Below are 4,854 nucleotides of genomic sequence, written 5' to 3'. Positions count from 1 at the left end.
GTTAGTAAATTACTGAGAACCTAACAAAAGACCTGCCACAGAGCAGATTCTCCGTCAATCTGCTCAATAGATGAATCTGGAAGGCATTTCTAAAGGATAAGCAAATAGACCAATTCCAGCCCCATTTGTAAGCATGCTCATTAATAGCCCAGAAAACCAATCAAATAAAAAAGCAGATTTATCAGATTACGAATCATTTAGAAGTGGAGACAGTAGTTGATACATTGAGTGACAGACGTGAGATTTTTAATGGTTTTTTAGGATCCTATTCTAAGAAATTAGTTCTGAATGCAGGAAAAGCTTTATTTATGCACAAAATGTTTATCATAATATCATTAACAGCACAAGCTAAGTATCCCACTATGGAGAACTGTTTAAGTAACTTCCTGCACAACCAGTGGAAAAAATATCCAGTAACAGTGAAAATTCTCATAAAGAAAGACTGGATGATGGAATTAACAACAATTTTTTTTCTTTCTACTTTTATACTTTCAAGATTTTCTTCAATGAAGGGGAAAAATAGTTGGGGAGAGGGAGGGAGGNACATTAACTGACCGTAAATTCGTTATGAGCCAACAGAGATATGGCTGAGGAGAAATGTCAGCCATAATATAAACTTCGGATTTTTTATGTAATTTGTATGCAAAACAAAGGCAGTAATAATATTCCCATTGGGCTGTGTTAGTTGGACTATATCTAGAATATTGTGCTGAGCTCTGAACTGGAGCTTTAAGAAAAGATGTTGAAAACTGGACAGCAGCCAGAAGGCTGAAGCATCACAACCACAACCTGGAGCAGCGATTCTCACACTGGCTGCATCAGAATCACCTGGAGGCTTGTTAAAATGCAGATTCCTGGGTCCCCTCCCAGAGTTTCAGATTCTAGAGATCTGGAGTAGGACCAAGAATCTGCATTTCTAGCTACTTCCTAGGTGATGCTGATGCTGCTGGTCTGCGTACCACACACGGAGACCCACTGGCATTGTGGATAAAAGCCCAGAGCAGACTGCCAAGGACAGAGTTCCAGCTCTTCTGCCTACAAGCTATACGGCCTTGGGCGAGCATGCACGCTTTAGTTTCCTCATTTGGAAAACAGAAAATTTTGACCTGCCTCATGTGGGCATTATGGCACTATAGTAGTTCATATTTGCAAGGCATTTAGAACATCCAGCCTGGCATATAATGTTTGTTAATTTATTAGGAACATTAAAGACATTTCATCTGAAATAGAAACACATTAAACATCTTCGAATACTAGCAGGCCTTTCTACATGGAAGACTTATTCTGCATACTTCCTGGGGAAAGACATGCAGTCAAGATTAGAAGTGACCTAGAAGGAGTGTATGGATCTCTATCAAGAAGGGCTTTTCAGTAGACAGAACAGCAGTGGAGCAGATGGCCTAGCTGGGTTCTGATACTCATCAGGGCACTCTCTTCCCTTGCTAGAAATATGAGGAGGTCTACAGGCTTAACCTCTATACTGTACTTCTTGTTGAGGCCAGTGAGAAGAGATGCAATTATGAAAGCTGCTACCTTGGCCAGGATGTGCAATGTAAGGCAGAGACATGGAGTCGGAAAGAGCCAACTAGCTCATGACAGCAGCACATGTGAGCCAGGGATCTAAAGGGAATGGGGAAGGATGCTGGAAGATGTTTACATGCTGTGTGTCCCTGGAGGAGCAATGGAGTAGAGGCAAGAACCACACATTCTTGAGCACATGCAGTCTTGAATTTATAACAGGGAAGGTCAGGAGACAGTTTGACAAAAGCTTTTCCCTGTCTTTTCTTCCACAGAACAACTTAAAATGAAAATGTGAAATGAAGCAAGAGTGAAGGTATCAAGGGAAAGTGAGCTGTGTGCAGAGCTGTTGAGGTCTGCAAGGAAGAGCCACAGGAAGCCTTACCCATAGGCTACAAGGACACTGGCAGTGATGAGAAGGGAGGCACAGAGAGGGCAGTGCCTGAGTCAAGTGCACACACAGGGTTTGGGCTCCTTAGAATCTTCCTCCCTTACAGTGGCATCCAGGAGCACTTTGTTTCTCCATTGCATTAACTAAAATTTCTCCCCATCTGCCCAGCACCCACGTTCCTGCTGTCCTTTCCCAGGAGAGTGAAAGCCCCAGGGAAAGGAAGCCACTAATCGTCTTTGAACCTGCAGCTCCTACTCCAGCACCTGGCACATCATGGGTTCTGAAACCATTTGTGAAATTGAATTTGAAGTGATGCTCACATGGAGATGCAGTGAAGTGCCTTCAGGAAGGATGGAAAGAGCGCATACCCCGGGAGCTATGCCCTAGTTGCGGACCCCGAAGAGCAGATCTGAGACAAGGACTGGAGTATAAGCAGTTCATCTTGCAAGTGAAAGAAACATCAAACACCAGGAAGGGACCAGAGAAGTGAGAAGAGCAAGGCAGGCTGTTAGTAAAGGTTTTGAGCCAGCTGCCAATGTGAGCAAGTGGAGCTTACCCCACTGGGGGAACTTTGGGAGCCCATGTTGAACATATACTTGAGGGAGGAGAGGGCTGCAACACATACACAGCAACTCCCATCAGTCATTGCGTGTGCTCATTCTCCAGACTGCTGGGCCCTCTGTATGAGTGGCACAGCAGGTTCCAATGGTAAGAGAAAGCTCTTGGGCAAAGTGCAGGCGCCTATAGCTGGAGGTCAGACAGATGTGCAATGAAATGGTAATGGCATGGCACTGGGCCTCCTACCACCACACCAGGGCTCAGCAGGTCTGGGGTGACCTAGGAACTTGCATCTCAAATGCACCTCTGCCTTCTCTACCAAGAAGGACAAAGATGAGTCACCAAAGACAACTATCAGCCTAAAGACAGCACCAGAGTAGACCATGAAACAAACTTCACTAACTAGCCTGTGTCTACCATTTGTTTCTCATATATTTACCTTCCCATAATCTGCTGCCCTTGGAAGTCTAAAACCTCTTTCCTTTTTCATTTCACTGCAAATTTAGTATTCTTTGTTAAAGATGCTATCTATGTAAGCCGGGGCTCTCAGCCACCTCTTTGAGTTATTCATTTTTCTGAATTTCTCTAATGTATGTATGAGATATATATGTTAATAAACTTCAGTTTGATTTTCTCTCATTAATATATCCTTTGCTACAGGGAGCCCAGTCAAGTAGTTAGAAGGGTACAAGAAAAGACTATTTTTCATCCCCGAAAGAGTCAAAGCCAAAGAGGTATTGAAATACACTTTTGTTTGGCCCTCTGTAGGAAAACTCTTCCCACCTTGCTCAAAGCCTGTGCCTGAGAGTTACATGCCTGTGGAAATGGGACCATGCAGTATACTTTCAGGAACCCTCTGCACCTATTTTGGCCAAGGTTAAGGCCACTCACAGTATCTTAAGGATACTGCCTTCCTAGGAGTTCAACCCAGGTCTTTTCCTCGAGGGGTAGCCAGGCAAACATAGATCCAAAGAGTAAAGAGCACAAACAAGTATTTCAGGAAGGATCCAGTTTTTGGATACAGAATTCAATCTAGGTGGGGACCAGGTGAATTCAGGAAGCTGCTCCTCCTGATCTGACACAGACCTCTCCAGCAGAAGCCCTGCTCTTGCCACTAGGACAGCCAAAGGCAGTGTTGTATCCCTTCCTGCCAGGCCTCAGAATCGCTAGGTAGTGACCTTGAGATCTTCGTACTCTATTCTGAAAAGGCAAATATTTCAGAAGACATACCCCAAAATAATTTGTATCACTTTACTTACATTCATTCCACATCTATGACAACTGAAAAAATAACAGGCTTCCTATCCTTTGCTGCTAGTTTACAGTTAAAGCATATGCTTGCAGAAAACAGAATCCTAAAGAAAAATTGGTGCCTATTTCATGATATTAAATTTCCAGTTGAAACCTACACTGTCAGTTTCACAATACTAAACAACTCATGACTTCTTAAGAGATCAGAGGGGAAAGGCAGGGAGACTGAGATAACAAATTCACCCTTCAAAGGGGCAAAGGCATCCTCGTTTATCTTTTACAGTGATCACCCCTAGTGAAGAACACGACAAAGTCACATCACAACACTTCCATTTTGAAACCATGGTCACTGCCATACAAGTTAAGGTGTTAGGCCTCAACCCACTGTAGGTATCTGGACCCTCCCCATTCAGGAGGCCTGGTACAAGGGATTGCTTAGGTCAACACCCAATATAGGCAGTGCTGCAATTTGCTGCAGTCCAGAGCTTCATGGTGAGAGAAAGAAAAGCTGCTCCCATTCGCATATTCGAACATTCTTCCAGCTTTCCCAATGGGTTGCCAAGTGACTCAGCATTGGCCCAGTGTGGGCACTATTATTGATGAGAAATCTTCTGCCTGGGTGATATACTGCATACAACACATGCCCAAAGAACAGTGCCAAGTCATACCGGGAAGAGCAGGCAAATTATTCACCTCCACTTTGAATGCAGGCAAATTCTGTCTTAATGCAGAGGCTACTCAGTATCAGAAAGACAAAGCCCTAAGATCTTCAGAGATTTCTACCTAAGATTCAAGGAATTAGTAGGCAGAACCTCTCCTTTCTTGTTGACTATTAAAAGGCAATCAAATTGAGGACAGCAGAGGAAAAGGGCAAGAAAAAAAAAAATAAGTTTTCAAAAACAACCCCAGAGCAGCAAGCTGCATAAATGCCTTCAGCTTCCTAAAATGTTGTCTTTATGAGTCTATGAGCTCCGCCCAGAGGTCATTTCCAGAACTGCATGTTCATTTAATTTGGAAAAAGAAAATCTGCATCTTCTGGGGTCCAGGGCTTGACATGCTTTGGAGCACTGCTGAAAATTCTTGGACAACATTCCTTCTTTCTTGCCTTTTATTAAAGTAACGTCCCTGAACTCTGA

General features: G+C 43.5%; 1 protein-coding gene across 1 annotated transcript in view; it reads right to left on the bottom strand.

Annotated features, from left to right (window-relative positions):
- Positions 1–4,854, bottom strand: part of PHEX (phosphate regulating endopeptidase X-linked) — a 201,795-nt gene that overhangs the window by 95,342 nt on the left and 101,599 nt on the right. The gene's annotated exons all lie outside the window — the stretch shown is intronic.

This window comes from Crocuta crocuta, unplaced genomic scaffold (genome assembly GCF_008692635.1).
Source record: "Crocuta crocuta isolate KB4526 unplaced genomic scaffold, BGI_CrCroc_1.0 scaffold488, whole genome shotgun sequence".
In the NCBI taxonomy this organism is placed as follows: domain Eukaryota; kingdom Metazoa; phylum Chordata; class Mammalia; order Carnivora; family Hyaenidae; genus Crocuta; species Crocuta crocuta.
Note: the sequence above shows the minus strand (reverse complement) of the source record. Positions and strands in the feature narration are given on the sequence as shown.